Source organism: Cheilinus undulatus, linkage group 16, assembly GCF_018320785.1.
Source record: "Cheilinus undulatus linkage group 16, ASM1832078v1, whole genome shotgun sequence".
Taxonomy (NCBI): domain Eukaryota; kingdom Metazoa; phylum Chordata; class Actinopteri; order Labriformes; family Labridae; genus Cheilinus; species Cheilinus undulatus.
Window position 1 is genome coordinate 39663589 of NC_054880.1, and position 17801 is coordinate 39681389.

Consider the following 17801-nt stretch of genomic DNA (forward strand, 5'->3'; position numbering starts at 1 on the left):
AGTGACAGGCGTGAGGGGTAATTAACTTTACACTTTATCATGTTCAATTAGGCGTCCCACCCCGTGCCTGATGGCTTAAGGAGCGTGCCATGTTGTAGGAGGCAACCTTACCCCCCAACATCCCCCCTCAGTCTCTCCACAGGGTCCTTAATGCAAAAATAACTCCCTTTCAGAGTCCGCCTGAGTCCCCTCTGCAATGGCAGTGTCCCTAAACTGCTTCATTGAGTAGCCTAAAAAAATAACATAATGCAATCTAATTTACTACATACTGAAGAAGGAAAATAACTATAATGCTGATCACACAAGTACCTTAGAAAAGCACTGCAGAAGTAACAAGGCTGCTTACTTGCAAGCCAAGTGGCAGATTTTCAGTTATCCCAAGGAAGAAAAGGACACAGAGAGGGAGTGAGTTCAATTTGTCTTTGGGGTGTCGTCTAGCTCTAATGAAAGGCCTCTTAATAGTGAAAGCCTAATAATGTCGCTGTTAATAATTAAAGAGAAGTGCTGGGGACAAAACAGCTGAAGTCACATTATCAGACTTCACTGCAGAGGAGGAGAGGAGACTTCTTACTGTATATCTTACGGCCATTAAACATAAATATACATCTCATGCACCCTCCCCTTTCTTTAATTGGCTGTTCTGTTGTCAAGTGTATGATGATGCCGTTGCACTGTACATGTATATATGTGATGGGTGAGTCAGTGCTGAGCTGTCAGCAGGTCGTAAGGGCCACATAATAAAGGCCGAGGCCCAGACTGCTGCAGCTGACTGTGGACCGTGACAAACACATGCTAAGCATATGGCTGCAACACAAACATATCAAATGGGCCGAATAGATGTGTCCTTTCTTGCAACTTTATAACCTTTAACATCCTAAAAAAAGTTGCGGATTGGTTTGCCATTCTATGTTTGTGATTTACATTAAAGGATCACCTGAAAACAAGATGACATGTCTTAAGGGGATATTCCTAATAAAGAATTTGCTAAAACTCCAAGAACGTGCCTGTTCCAAAAAGGATCTTACAGCAGGAGTCTTTGGAGGCGGGACATGACATAAAAAGAGCAACGCAGTTTTACCTTGTTTTCAAAGCCATGTGTAACTGGATGCAGTACAGTATGAAGAAATGAAGAACAAAATTGAGAGCAGAAGAGTAGCAAGCTGCTCCACTACCTGTACCTCTCTTAATGGTCCCATAGCTTGTACCATTGTTCCTGCTTGCTCACTCACACACTGTTTTTCTAATGTTGTCTCAAACCAACTTAACGCCTTAATTTTACACAGAGTATTGCCAGTAATGACAATTTCTGACAGAATTTACAGACTATACTGGCTTAAAATATCTGCCTATGTCAGGTGTGAATATCAACCGTAAAAAGGATGAATATATAAGCCTATATCTGCTGTAAATATCAGACTATGAAGGCTATAAATATCATCCTATACTGACATTAAATAGTGGCTTATGTTGGCTTCAAATATCAACCAAAAATGAAAACTTGGCCTATATCGGCTGGTAATATCTGCCTAAGTTGGCATTAAATATCAGCATATATTGGAATAAAATATCAACCTTTATTGGCTGTAATATTGGCCAATATCCACTGTAAATATCAGCCAATATTGGTTATAAATATCAACCAAAAAGGCTGTAAATATCCTTTATGGGCTGTGCATATCAGTCTATATTGGCATATATAAGCAGTATATATCAGTCTATATAAGCTGTAAATGTAGGCTTATATTTGCATTAAATATTGGCCTATATGGCCATAAATATCAACCCAAAACGCAGTACATATTGGTCTATATCAGCTCTATATATCAGTCTATAGCGACTGTAAATATCAGACTATATCAGCACTAAATATCAACTTACATTGGCTGTAAATATTAGCTTATATTGACATTATATATTGGCTTTTATCGGCTGTAAATATCATCTATATAGGCTATAAAAATCAAACAAAAAGGCTGTAAATATTTGCCAATATCAGCTGTAAATATTTGCATTTACCCACGGTATAATTCTGCCTATAGGGCTGTAAATTTTAGCCTATACCAGAATTAAATATCATCCATTGGTGACCATAAACATTTGCCTATTTTGGCATTAAATATTGGAAATTACTGACATTACACATTGGCCTATATTGGCTATAAATACCAGCCTTTATGGGCTGTATATATCAGCCTATATCAGCTGTAAATATTGTACTATACTAGCAATATCAGCATATATTGGCTGTAAATATTTGCCTATATCTACTGAAAGTATTGGCATATAACCGCATTAAATATCACTCTGTATTGGCATTTAATATCAGCTGTATTGGCTGTATATATCAGCCTAAATCTGCTATAAATATCATCTTATATCAGCAAAAGTCAGCCACTATCGGCATTAAATATCAGCTTTTATCAGCTGTAAATATCAGCCAATAGAGGCTGTAAATATCGGCCTATACTAACATAAATATAGGCTTTATGTTCAAGTTTAGGTAAAACAAACAGACCATGGTCAGCTTCAGTCTTTTTATTTGTCATGCCTCATTCCTTAAACTTTGAAGTGTTTTTAAGGGCTGAAATATTATGTCTACATTCATATATCACTATACAATATCTGTACCAGCTAAAATCAGTTTGTAAATTTCTGTGTATTAGCATATTGGATATCGGCAAAAATCCAATATTGTGCATCCTTACTTTCTATCTTAACTTTATTATCAGACCTCTTGTTCTTCTCAAGGTTTCTAACTGTTAAAAGGAAGTATTTTCTTCCAACTGTGACTTTGCTGAATGTTGTTAAGTGCTCTACTCGTTGTGGATGAGGGTGTCTGGAAATAATACAAAGAGCAGGGTCTTTCTTGTGATGCATCTTGAGATAACATTTTTAATTGGTGCTATACAAATGTGGATTGGTTAATCCTTAAGGGAGTTTCTTTTAAACCTGTATGTAAGGCTTTATTTTATATAAATGAGCAAACACAGCTCAAATGGACTGCTTTTCAATTACAGATAAATGTAGAAGTTCCCATTATCATGTTATTAATTCCTTCATTTAGCAGTTCTTAAGTTTCAGACTAAGCTCTTAACATTCAGAGACAAACACACACATCTAGAATGAGCTGTGTGACAACTGTGCTGGCTCATTAGTGGAGATCACCGTTCACAGACGACTAAAGAGGATATTATTGATAACACAGTCAACGTGCTGATCAATAGATCTCACTATGGAGAGAAAGAATAAGAGCGAGAGGAAAGAAAGCAAGAAAGAGAGCGAGCGAGAGAGTCAGAGAGAGAGAGAGAGAGAGAGAGAGACATAGAAACGACAGCAGGGAAAGAAAACGATCCTTCTCTTCCTACCTCCCAGCTTCCCTCCCATCTCTCCCTCCCTCAAATTAACTAATCACCCATAATAAGCTCTTATGATCTGTAGTGGATTTCTATAGGCAGTGACACTGGGATGATGGAAGATCCTGGTTGGTGGAAGAATAACACATCATTAGCATAACAACGTGTGTCTGTGTGTGTTTGTGTGTCTGGGGTATCAGCGAGTCTCTTCATTGTGCATGCTCTGAAGTGTATTTTAAGTGTGGCGTGTTATTCTATCAGAGTGTCTATTCAGTGTGTTCCGCTAAAAAGTGTGTGTGTTTTCAGTGTGTGTGTGAGGGGACGTCCCGTTCTCGGACCGGTCCTGTCAGAGACGGATTAAAAAGGAATCCTAATGAGGTTTCCTGAGCGCCGGGCCCGCCGACTCATCCATCCCAGTGGGAGTGACAGTCCTGGATCGTTAGCACTGCACAACTACACGACGCCCCCTGGGGGGGGGCAAGGTGTGTGTACGTGTGTGTGTTATGTTAGGGGTGGGGGGCTCGTGATAGAAGATACAGGATGAAGATGAAAGAGTAGAGCACAGATTTAAATACTTTTAAGGCCTCCACAATGTAAAAACGTATGTTTGTTGTGCCACAATGATTACCTCTTGATGAGTTCAGCGTAACAAATTCTTAGTGCAAAAAAGGGGAATTCAGGAAAAAAACCCCAGTAGATTATGAATTAACACCAAAGTGCTACTCCAGAGTTAAGCAGGTGATTCTGTCTTAAGGAATAATTCCCAGAGGAAAGGACCACCTTTCTCCTTGATCACTTTCTTTGATTCAGCTCCAGGGACAAGTTTTGGTTGATCGGGTGCCCAATTCCTCCACCCAAATCACTCGACACACATATTCTCAAAGCACCCTGGAGCGGGCTGGCCTATTAATGAGACACTAGGGCTGCTCAATTATGGCAAAAATCTTAATCAGGATTACTTTGGTACTTAGATTTGGTACTGGTACTGAGATCACAATCATGGAATGATTACTTCATGATAGAAGCGGTTTCCAGTTTTAATCATAACAGTGATAAAACTTCCTCACAGTTCAGTTATCACACTGTTTACATTTTAAATCACCAGTATAACTGATAAACCTGCTTTAAAACCACCATAAACAATGTCCAGGCAGCATGGTAGAAAGCATAGCTTGGTAAGGTGAATAGAAATACAGCACAGACTCAGTCTTAAAGGAATCAGGAAGACAGAAGACATTGCTGTCTTTCCTCTGTTCTCTGGTCTGCAACACAGCACACAGCCTGCCCTCAGTCAGAAAAAAACTCTGACTGTGGGAGTAGCATGCACTCATTGGCTTTAGCTACTTCTCATCTGTTCAGATCGTCTGTAAAAGCACTAACAATCTAAATCTTAGCAGTTAAAATTCAATCCACTGATGAAATCTGTGTTGAAATCAGCACATTTTAACTAAGCTCTACTCAGATTAAACCACTTATGTTAAAAATGTGTTGTTGTTTTGTCTTTCCACAAACAATAGAAACGTATTGATGGTGGTAGTTATAAGGACTCCGTTTGATAAAGAGCTTTGCATCAAACACATGACCTATGCACCCGTTTATTTGTTGGTAACTCTGGTACTTCTCTGTCCTTTGAAACATAAATACAGGTAGTGCATATTCTGTATTTCAAGCATTGGTTTTCAGTAGGTGGGTCGGGATCTAAATGTGGGTTGTGAGGCTGTTTGCAGTGGGTCGCACATGCATGGCAATAAAGAAATGTGCATAAAAGTCTATAGCTACTTTCCCACTACCTCTCTTTTCCGTGTCTGTTACGCCTTTGTTCTGCAACACCGTTCTGTATAAAAGCGACCATTCCGCAATGGGGGGTCAATCTCGCCCCACCTCTGATCCGGATCGAGAGGTAGTATCAGAGCCGTAACAGACTTTTCCGCAACGAGTGTGAAACGACGTCACGGCATTCCACAACGGTGAGCGTGCGCTGCTGTCTCCATAAATGGGAGATTTAAAAACCAGCACGGTTTAATCAAGCAACATTTCATCGGACAAAACAACAGGGGGATAAAACAAAGAATAATGGGGATTAACTGTAGAGACTGTGAGGTTAGAGAGTTGATCACACTCTGTACAGGAGAGGAGAGAGCAGACACATCTCTGCTCACAGCAGCGTCTGAAAAGTTCCTTGATGTGTTCAAGTGAGCTCGGTACTCTGAGGTTTCCAACCTCCGATGTAAATACGTGCGCTGTGGCACTGACCACCAACTCAGAAACATGGAGGAAAAAAGTCTATTGGATCTAATCGATCAAAATGAATGTTCATGTTATTTTCCCCGTATTTCATTTAGAAAATACAAACTTTTGAACCGAGAAATCCAGAGTTTTGAGTTTCATTGAAAGCAGCAGCTCGGGCAGCGGCTGCCATCTCATTACGGGATGCCAGGGTGTGTGTGTAAGCCCGGACTTGCACGGCTCTGATACACCTTTGTGTGAAGTGTGAATTGCTCATTGCTCAACAGAGACGGGCATTCCTTTTCGCCTTTATTGCGGTATCTCTGTGTAAAAACTGCTAATGATGCATGGAAACCCTAAGGGGACACCCAAACATTTTTTAAGGTTTTCATGAGAAGATGAGTGAGTTGGTCTTTTATCTTAAGGTTTAAACTCATTAATTTCCCTTTCTTAGAAAAAAAAAACAATTTTCACAAGATGAGAAAGTTCCCTTTAAAAGTACCTTTAAAAATACATATTTGATAAAGTTTTCATGTTTACTATAAACAGGTTGTTGTTATATTTTTTATACATACAGTGTATACTGCTCTCTGTGGCTAATTTAAGTTAGCAACAGATTTTTAAATTAATATAAACTGTTTTTTATACAAGACTCGATTCAAGTATTTCAAATGACACATCAGTACTTCTGAAATATTTCAGCAAATTGTGTGACAGTACTGATAACCCTGGTGTTTTAGGTCCTGATAATCGTGATATGAAATTTAATATTGTTACATCTCTACTTGATGACTATTCAACATCACATTCATTAATTGAGCAGAGGCACTCTTCACAATAAAAGCCTTTGCACAATAAGACTGTTTTTTTCACACTTAGTGTTGCATGTTTAAAAAAAAAAAAAAAAATCAATGTCATGTTGTTCTTATCACGTTTGCACTCTGACACTGAAACTTTTGTCCGTGATTATTTTTCTGGATTTGTGCAGATTTTTGTATCACTCCTGAGACGAGTGACTGATGATTACAAACAGTGCCTGCTGCTTCCTTTCTCTTGCTCGCCCCCCTTTTCCTTCCCTTTATCGCACCAAAACCTCACTTTAAACACAGCGGTTTGTCTGTGTATTTTGTGGATATCAACCATGGAAATATAACAGATTCAAATGTATTCAAAATTCAAAATTCAAATGTAAAATTTTAGAACAGTTTGCAAAAAATTCTACCATCCTAAAAGTTTTGTTTTTGTGGCATAGAAATGATCATTAACCTTCAATACAACAAATTATATCCAACTTGCAATATGAGTCAAAAAACTGCAATTAGATATTTTTGGAAGCTCTCTCAGCCCTACTTAACATGTTGAAAAACATGACATAGAGGAAATACATAAGATTATTATCCTCATAGAATAACTGCCTAAATCATATTTTGGCTAAATTGTGATATGCGTAACGCTACTCTCCTAACGCTGCTGATTTATTGTGCCTTATTGCCTACATCCTCAGCCAATCAGAGTGCTTGTTACAGTCCATTAACAATATACCTGATCACAGCTGGGGTATTACTTTAATGAAGTAACGCTAGGCTTCATCAGTTTTAGATGGAATAAGCTAACTATTTTTGCTTGTATTGCAAATGTGATCTCATTTGCTTTGTTCAAGGGCATTATCATTTTTATGTCACTCATTCTGATTAAGGAAAACATTCATAAAACACAAAAAGGAGGATTTTTGTAAACCATTATAAAAAAAAACTGATACTTGAATGTTTGCATAGTGTGCATAAAATCTCCGCCGCTGTAAAAAAAAGATTTATTAAACTGGTATTTTGACACATTTCAAGTTGAAGAAATATTGCCACTTCTGCAATTTGAAAATTACAGCAGGCCATATTGCCATTTAATCTAATTTGCAATGAATTTTCTAGCCCATTACTGTTACAGTATAGATAAAAACATCCCATGTGTATCCCAATTATGCTAATGAGGCTAACGATATATATACAGTGCTTAACAAATTTATTAGACCACCCTAACCCGAACCAAATAAGGTTTATGCCACAGCTGCCCTAAATTAACAGCATTGGTAATTACCAAAATCATTTTTTATCTTTCTGTAATGGTTAATACACCAATATGTAGAAGCTCTTTAACCCAAATGATATTCTTAATGCTAAAATATAATTATTATTGTATCCATGAATTTTCAAATTTCCTGATTTACATAAAAATAGTAAATCACATCATCATTTCTTGATTAATATGTCAAATTATAGTTATTTACTTGCATTCCTGAACAGAAAAATGAGTTTTAGTGGTTGAATGTTATGCTTGATTCATTTCTGACTTCTCAGAGAAGCCCAGTGAGCCGGCTCAAATTTGGGTGAATTCAGTTTGAAATTCCTCATTCCTGTTCAAATTGGTAAAAGGTGGAGAGCTGACTGAAAATGAAACAGTCCACATTAAAGCACTTCATGATGCTGGACGGGCTTTGAGACAAATATGACAGGTGGTCTAATAAATTTGTTAAGCACTGTATATAAATGAATATATTTACATATATGTAAAAAGCCTATAATGACATTGAATAAACAAAAATATTCTAACAGGCAAATATATCAAAACAAACAATTTCCACATGACAAAACAAGTTTAGCACCACATAGAGCACAGATTTATGTAGGATCATGATTATCTAGTTTTTAGAATTGTGAGAGGACAAACTTCTGATTAAAATTGAAACTGGATTAATTCCCCAGCCCTATGAGATACGGTGCCTAAAGCAAGATGTGTGAAGAGCAGAGGAAAGACAAAGATTGGTATTTTGTTGTATGACGCACACAGAGGCTCCACACAGTGTCTGTTAGCATGGCTGATTGTGTGTGGCCCGTATGAGTTAGCTTCTGCTCAATTACAAACACATATCGACATCCCCTTCATCTGATCTCCTCTATTAACAAGGTTCAAGTTAATGAGCAGGCAATCAGGCACTATTAGGACAGATGCTTAACAGGCGGCTTTGACGACAGGCATTAACTGTGAGCATAAGAGGGTGATTTCAGTCGGAAGATCACAGGAGCAACTTTGGTTTGGCCTGTTTGTAGTGAGCACTGAATTCATTAGCACTTCTTTCATTTACACACAAAAGACAACCAAAGCAAGTCATGACAGCCTTATAACCTCCCTAACTTTTGAAGTGGTGTATGTGTGTACAAAGTAAGTGTGAACGTCTGTGTGCAGCAGGGGCAGGTGCAGATCTCAGAGCAGGCCGCCAATAAGACGTCACTTAGAGCTTCTGAGGCTGCGTCTCGAGGTTACGAGCCGCATGTTAACCAGTAGGCCCTTTTTTTACAGGCGGTGGGTTTAAATTAAACTACATTTGTGAATATAAGGCTGCACAAACACACAGAGATGCAAGCACACATACACACACACAAAAAAGGGATGTTCCCAGAGTTTGGTAATGAATGACGCATTTGACAGCACGCCACAACCCTGATTTTCTCTCCTCCCTGGAGAGTATATGGAAAAAGACTTGGAGCAAAACAACACCTTTAATATCGTTAGAGCTCTTCCAAACACCTCATTTCCTAAAATGATAATGTTCTCACTCTCACTTCAAAAAAATGCCAGAATCATTTCACACCTTCTTGTCCAAATGTAATTGGTGTAAACAAACTCTGACTTTGGCAGCACCTTACACTGTTTGCTACTAAGTTTTTACTATCTGCACATGTAAGTTTTAGCGTTTTGGCTCAGCTGTATCCATGATTCAGACTGAAAAGAGCCCACGCAGCCTAGAGTCAATGGGAAATGGCTTCTTGTGGTGAAAGTAAGTGGGGGTAGGATGTTTACAGGCCAACATTGCAGCCTCCTGTGGTCCTCTGTTATAATTACACCCAAAGGCTGATTTTTATCTCAAACCCAAACAGGCCCTGTAAAAAACATAACGGATATCGAGAAACAATATAAGGGTGCATGCTAACCAAGATTGCCCCCCCAAAATGGCACTTTCAACAATTTACCCGCCAACTCTGCTAATGTTCCTCTGTTGTGTTAAAAACAGACTCTTTATCGGCTCGAGTTAACGAGCACAGATTCATGAGAACTGACTCCTGCACTACATGAGAAACTCAAGTGAGAAAAAAGTTTGAAAAAGTGAATTCAGTGCAGCATCAACATATTTTCTTGCATATACAGCCTCAAGGGTTTTTGTTTGCTATACTTAGCGTCCATTGACCAAAAGGCCAGTCCTCATCATCATCATCATCATCATTATCATCATCATCATCAGTAAGTGCTCTGTTCTGCAGGGAGGAGACTGGTCAATGCTAGGTGACAGAGGCTGCAGGGAGCAGGAGAGATCCACAATCAATCCTCTCCCTGGCCCGATGAGACTCATCTAGGATAGAGCAAGTAAATAATGATCCCCAATTAGGCTCTAAGAAGGTGCATGCACACAAATACGCACACATAAACACACACATGCTGGTGGTTTAGGTGCAGAAAGTGTCCTTCACAGGCAAAAGGCTAATGCGCTTTTAGTTGAGTGACGTGCAGAGTGACGTTTGATGGACAGAGACTTTCTGTATGACTCATTAACCAGCTGACTATTGTCTTCACACACTGACACAGCAGATGACATAGGGGCTGAGACATGAGAGCCAGTCCCCAGCTGCTGTGGGTCCACCTCCATCTGGACCATAGGGCTAGAGTCCCCTTCATCAACACCGTCCCTGGTTGCTTTATCACCCTGCATCCCCCCCCCCCCCCGTAGAGTCACCAGTCAGTGAGAGGCTTGTTATGCTAATCTAGTCTTTGGACCACTCACGCTCTCCAGTGCTAGTTAGCCATCAACTTGACAGAGTGAGACAAAGCACCGCCTCCCACCCATCCAACCTGATTCCTTAACTCAGTGTCAGAGGATCATCACTAACCTTCACTAAACTGCATTAACGCTCCAAGGCTCACCTTCTCCATTAATCCCATTCTCAGACTGGATTAGGTTAGCCTGGGTGCCCTCCTGCTCTTCCCCTGACCAGAGGTATCAGTGGAAGGTTTAAAAAACAAAGTAGATAGTGTTTTTAGGGTGAGGCTCTTAGGGAAATGATCAGATACAACTCACTTTGCTCCTATCAAGTACAATAAGTGTAGCTGGAGATAATTATAAACCAAGACAGCAGTTTTGAAATAACTGATGTATTGCAAGCAAATCATAGAATGGTTATAGGGATGTATGGTATTAGATTTTTGCCATTAGCCAATATATTTAAGCTGAGACAATAATCAATATAGATATGTATACATCTAGTTTAGACCTAATTCTTCAGTCTTTAAACAGTCCTCAAAGTTTAAGGTAGTGCTGCACAATTTGGTAATAATGTGCAAATGTGATTATCATGGACAATATTACAATTTGCGATTGCAAGACAATATAATCCATAAATGTTATCATGTGTCTTCTTGCTTTGTTATAAAGGAAAATACAAAGAAGAATAACAATTCTGAAATGCATATGTCTTAACTAAGGACATACAAATATCAAGCAGCATAAAACAAGCTTTTACAGCACTGCTGTGAAAATAACTTTGTACCTTATAGAAATAAAGTTTTCCTTTTTTGTAAATAAAGGTACTTCTATAAAGTGCAACAGTGGCACTATTGTAAACTAAAAGGCCTTTTGCTGGCATTATTGCAAACTTTTCAAGTGTTACTCAATGAAAAAATAACTACAGCCTTTTATGTGATTCTATGTTATTGCACAGCATGGCATCGTGATTGCAATTGTGATTAAAAATAATTGTAATAACTGCAGTTATCATTAGAAAAGGCCAACATACACTGAATAAAATCTTTACCCTTTCTAGAAAAGTGATTTTTTTCCACAGTTTAACTTATTTACCTGGTGGTCATCAGCTGAGGGAATACAGGTAAGATCAGAGTTTAATGAGCTATATCATGACAGAAGTGTACTGAACCAAACCGGATTGCTTTGTGGAAATGGACCATACAAGAGTGGTGTTTGACACCACTCGCCCATACTTTGGAAGGAGGCTTTTTCAATTCCTGCCTGCTGCAGTTTCACCTTGTTTATTTTTTACATTTATTTTTGCCTGAAAATTTCACTAATTTTGGGACACAAAAGTAGATTAAGAATGCTTGGCATAGTCGTAAACAGCTCAAAACATGGCCTTTTTGATAATATTTCTCTATGCAGAAATCACTTCTTGCCTTTCACCAGGAGTTCTCCACGGCCCGCCAATACCAATATCATACATAAAACAGTGTGCCCCTAAATGATAAAAAGTTAAGAGCAGAAAATGTTTATATCTACTGTAGACTGGTTGGTTTTACCTCTTTGTCTTTGGTCACCGCTGTCCATCTTATCCTAATGTCATCTTTGGTTATTTAACATCCATTCACTGTGTCCTCATTCATGCTATAAACACCACTATGAGAAGGACTCTTTAACTAAATGAATTCTTCTATAAATTAAACTGGCAAAATCTGTTAACAAGTGCCATTTTCCAAACTCAGAATATCCATCTTTGGTACCAGCAATTCTACAATTGAATCATGAGCAAAGGCTATAAAATAATGCCATACTTATATTTTGTCCCTCTCTGAGTTTTGTTTGATTCAGCTGTCTGAGGGCCCTGAAACCACCAAAATCATTTCACTCAGCAGTCTAATTCCATATTACTACATTTAGCCCCAAATCTGATCATTTATTGCACTGACTTTGATAAGTGCTTTAAGTACAGCACTGGGCTGCACCTGCTATGTGTAAGCTCAAAAGTTGACTCATTTGAACATAATTTATAATTCAGTATGGAGTTAACAATCTACTAACATTTTGTGTTGCACCAGCTGAAATAGTTCCTACGTAGGCGGAAGTTACAACTTAAATCTTTCATTTGACTCTGAGTAGGTGTGAAATCCTTAAAATATGTCTGTCATGGTGTCTTGATTTGAGCTCAGGGTTTCATTAGCTGTGTTGATGTTGATGTAATCCTTCAGACCTGTATGGACTTAATCTGTACAACCACTTTCATTTTTCATTGCTGGGGACAACTCTGTCCATCCAACCAGTTATTATAGTTAACTAACTGAACCGACTGAACCTACATAAAAACTAGGCTTTATAAGGAATGAAAACAAACTGAAATGCAATTCACTGCTTATAAAACTTACTAAAATAAAATAAAATTAGAGACGAAATATCCTTAGTCTTGGTTGACAGCAGCAGCAGACTGATTGACATCAACATCCAAGCCTAGGGAGTAAAATGTCCCGATTTGATTGAAGAAGACTTCAAACAAAAGTTAATTTTAGGTCTTTAGTAGGACTCAGATAACAAATTTGAATAAATAAAATGGAAAGTGAAGAGCAGAGTGTTTCAATTGTTTTTTAAAATTTGTATGATGTTTACTTTTTGTTACCCGTTTGGGTCTAAATGAGACCTAAACAATTCACAAATAATCTAATTGCAAATTTTTTCCCTAATATTGCGATTTAAAATACAATTATTATTAGGTCCCTCATCTTATGTATTCTCCTCCCTGCAGAACAGAGCACTTATTACTAACGCTAAGCTTCATCAATATTACATAGAATGAACTCGGGCAATTATTTTGTTCATATTGCAAATTTGATATCAATTGCTTTATTGAAGGGGATTATCATTTTTATGTCACTTGTTCTGAATTATAAAAACATACATTTAACACGAAAAAGATTTTTGGTAAACCATTCTTAAAAAAAGTCACTTAAATGTTTGCATAATGTGCATAAAATCTCTGCTGTGGCAAAAAAAATAATGTATTAAACTATTTTGACACATTTCAAGTTAAAGCAATATTGCAACTTCTGCAATTTCTGAATTGCAGCAGGCCATATAATAATCACATTTGCGATTAATTGCCCAGCCCTAGTCTAGATCCTGAAAAGCATCCTATATTGCTGAACAAACTAAAACTAATGCTAAAACTAAGAAAAACTGAACTAAAACGAAGCCTTTTTGCTAAATAAAAAGTAAACTTAACTAACAAACCAGCACTAAAAACTGATGAAAAATAACTGAAATTTAAAACCATGAGTAAAAACTAATTAAAAATAACAAAAAAATCCAAAACTACAATAACCTTGGGTCTAACAACAATATAGTAACATTACCTCATTATCAAATTATCTCATGTTTTAACTAAGGATGACCCCACTCATTTCCACTGTTGTCATTTGACACCAGCTACAGATTAAGGAGATATGCTTTAGTTATTTTAGTTATGTGAGTATGATGCTTTGTTGCATTTTAAATACATTCTCATCACTTTTTGTTGATTAATGGCAGTTAACTGAAGTTTCAGCTTGTAGTCATTCAGAAAAAAATTGGGCACAAAAGACAACAAGGTAGCAAACACTGCATTAAGAAAAAATATTTTAACCAATTGGTCAAACACAGTTAAGAAGTCTTTTCTGCAACAATATTTTAGTTGGTTTGAACATAAAGTTCTTCTTATCAAGATGGACCTTATGTCTCTGTGATGCATCCAAACAATGACACAACTTAAGTTAAGCAGACAGCAGTATGACAACACTCACACAGAGGTGGTGCAACAGGCTAGCTAGCAACTACAATATCAACGTGTGAGAGAATTATTCTGGAGTTCCAAACTCTCTATTCATTGTTGCTGACAGGGTAAGGAAAGTAAAAATGTGAGAACATTTAAGATTAGTCAATCTGGCAATGAGACAGAATGGTTAACACTAGATCTCACAAGTTGCTTGACTCATTAATGAGTTGTCAATAGAAAAACAGCTTGTAACTTTTTGGATGCTTTGTGAGTTAAGTTTCTTTAGCAAGTAAAGTGGTGTGTGAAAACCCTTTACAGTCAAAATCTGCATCTATACTCTGTATTCTGCATGGCAAAATTTACACCTTGAGTGGACTTTCAGCAAAAGGGATCATTTTAATGCTTTATAAAAGAAAAGGTATCAATGTAATCAAATGCTCAAGAATTTCAAACCATCTTTAACCACTTTAAATTTACACTAAACATTGACCAGGAACCAAAAACTAATCCGTGAGTCTTGAGATGATCTCATGTCTGACTAAGTGTTAAAATGCCACTCATTGTCAGAGTCGATCCTTGAGAAAGATGCCGCAGGACCTTTAGGCCTGAGGGCAGAAACAGAGAAACAGAGTCTATATCAGTCAGCAGGAGCTGATTGGCAGCGTTGACTGATGAACCAACTGGTGCCAGCCTCGGCTTGAACAAGCTCCTACAGGCTACAGGATGACGTTCAAACTGTCAGCAAATGACACGCTGCAACACTCAGGCGTCAGTTAATGTGGTATGGATATGATTAGAGCGGTGCTGAGACTGAGCCTAAATAGCTAGTTAGCCGAGGATTTTAAGACCTCACAAACAAGCAGCATTAGCCTGAGTGCTCATGGTCCCACAGCAGCTAAGCTCCCTTTTGCTTTCAATGCACCGATAGCCGACTTTCCCAGCGCTGGGAAAAACACAATGAAAGGTTTTTTAGGGCCTTTTTTTTAAAGCCGTCGTACGTTAGCAATGTGGCAGCCCACCATGGGCACACAGACACAAACACAGGCATTCTGGGTAATTACTGCTAACGACCCCGCTGCTTGTTAGCCAGACCTCCTATTTTTGCCATCACTGTGCCAACACCCTGAGTCTGTGACATCAGAGCTGGTTTTGTTGTGGGTCAAGTTTGCATGTGGACACATTTAATGACACCAGACAGTGGTGGGAGCGCAAGTATGTGTGCAAGCAAATGCAAGCATGCTTTAAGCACCAGCGTCTCAGTTAAGATGCTTGTTTGGATGCAGGGAGACGACAATATGGATGTGTACATGTGTGTTTGTGTGTATTACAACAAACCTGGATCATAAGGATCTAAAGCTAAGACACCACCGATGTGTAAGAGTGGAAGTCTGGCACAAACTCATGAGAAGAAAGTGAAAGTTTCCTTTTGATTGCTCTTTTTAAAAAAGTTACTACTTCGCTTTTCAGATCCCACGGTTGGCTGCCAAACCTCGAGTGACGCAAACAACATACACGCACACACATTTCTGTGTAAAATACACCACCTCACACACCACATATACACGAAAAGACTCAGTTTATATCAAAAGAAAAATCTAAAGAAAAAAATAAAAACAAATGCAGACACCATAAAAAGAACAGGCTGTGTCTGCAGAAGTTTAAGAGTGCCGAGGATCACAGCAAGCCTGAGTGAATGCTGTGTTATTTTTAGGATGTAAACCTAAATTTTACTAACATCTCCTATTTAAATCACCTCAGCAGAGTGCATCAAAGGATAATATCTGTATTCATAAAAAAAAAAAATACATATAAATAGGAGGTGACATGGAGTGTTTCACCGGGGGTTGTCTAAAACAAAGCAATCTTTTGGTCTAAAATGACATATTTTAGTGTTTTCTAGCTCACCTTCATTTTAAATTTGTGCACAAAAGCACAACAGTAAACTCTGAACAGTGACTGCTGAGCTGATGCCACACGTACTCTCCTCTCTTGCACACATACACCTCCTAAGTATAACAATGCCCTATTTGGGTAGAGTGCCATCTTCTGGTTGGATCAGAGCATGTATCCTCATATCCTATCAAGGGATTTGGAAACTGAGGTGAGCGGGGTGGTGATGGTCATGTAAACAAGTCTCTCCCATTACTACTGCATGCTTTCAAAGAGATGAATGTCTCTGCAGGTTTAACTTGGCATATCAAGGTCACACAATCATCTCCAAATTCCATTTTACTCAGCTCAGAGTGGGGCGGGCTGTACCAGTGTGTGTATTCGAGAGCTGTCACAAAACTTTTTCCTCCTCCCAAGAAAAGCTCCAAAAGCCTTAGGTGACATTTTAATACTGTGTTATTTTTCCATAAACTAGTAGAAACCATGTTTTATCTATTTGCAGAGGAAAATTAGGCATTCAGGATATTGGATTTTTTTTCAGCATCCGATATGAAGATATTCACTTTAGCAGATACTGCTCTATAAAATTTAGTTCAGACCTAAAACTTCAGTCCTGCTGTGCAAAGTTGAAGGATAAACAAAGAAACAAACTTCAGATCTTAAAATGCACTTCAAATTTTAAGGAATGAAGATGAACATTAAAAACAGTTTTAGGTCCTGCCTTAAACTCCACAAACTTATTTGTATATTTACAGCTGAAATAGCAGAATATCAACAGCCAATATACTGGTTGTTACATCAGCAAAAAATTGTCATATCTGCTGATAAGATTTCATGTTGACAATATCATGCACCCTAGAGAAATACTCAAAGTTTAAAGGGTGAAGCAACTTAGCCCAGGTAATCTACCTTACAGATTACTTAAATTGATAAAGACAATGTTAATTAATCCTCAAAACTGCTTCGTAGTTGATTTCCAATTGGTCATGACACTTTGCCTTTTAATTTATCATATTTTTAACACTTTTCCTCCATCCTGTTGTTTTTCATTGATTTAAAATGTTTTATTGAGTTGCTTTTCATGTTTTATGCATGCTCATACAGCACTTAGGTCATTTTAAATGTACTTTGATTGGATTGCATTGATTTGTCCTGAGACTAATCTGCTTTAGCACTCTAAACTAGCTGTACACACTTATGGATATGACTTATGGCTGTCTGGAGGTGACGCTGGGTGGGCGGGTGTGTGCAGCATTGGTGAATGAAAGAAGCGCGTCTGCAGAAATGGTTGCAGAGGCCAGGGGTAGTGGGTAAATCATTGGTCATCTCATGCTAGTAAAAGAGGCTTAGTAAAGAGACAGGAGAGGAAGAACCTTCACAGAGGACTGCACACACAAACTGTGCACTGTCTATAGTATGTAAACAGTGTGTTAAGAGAGAGTAACTGGCTTAAGGCTCTGATCTCACTGACTGCAGTCGGTCTGTTCTCCAGACGCCAGCTGGTAAACATGCCGTGTGGGTTCAGTCTGTGTTTGTTTGGGAGAGGGCAGGAGCTACGGTGTGTATTGTGCATTTATTAAAGATTGGGCAAAAAAGCAAATAGACTATGATCAGATCTCGCAGTCAAGCGTGCAGGAGTGTTAGAATGAAGCATACCTTTACTTCATACCTGAATGAGAAGAAATATGCGTGTGAGGGAATGAGAGAGGGAGGGAGACAGAGAGAGATGGACAGTTTTACTGCAATGTGTCTCCTTCATGTC

At 38.3% G+C, this 17801-nt stretch overlaps 1 protein-coding gene across 1 annotated transcript in view; it reads right to left on the reverse strand.

The window, feature by feature from the left end:
• Window positions 1–17801, reverse strand: part of hibadha (3-hydroxyisobutyrate dehydrogenase a) — a 43319-nt gene that overhangs the window by 15547 nt on the left and 9971 nt on the right. The window lies entirely within an intron of this gene.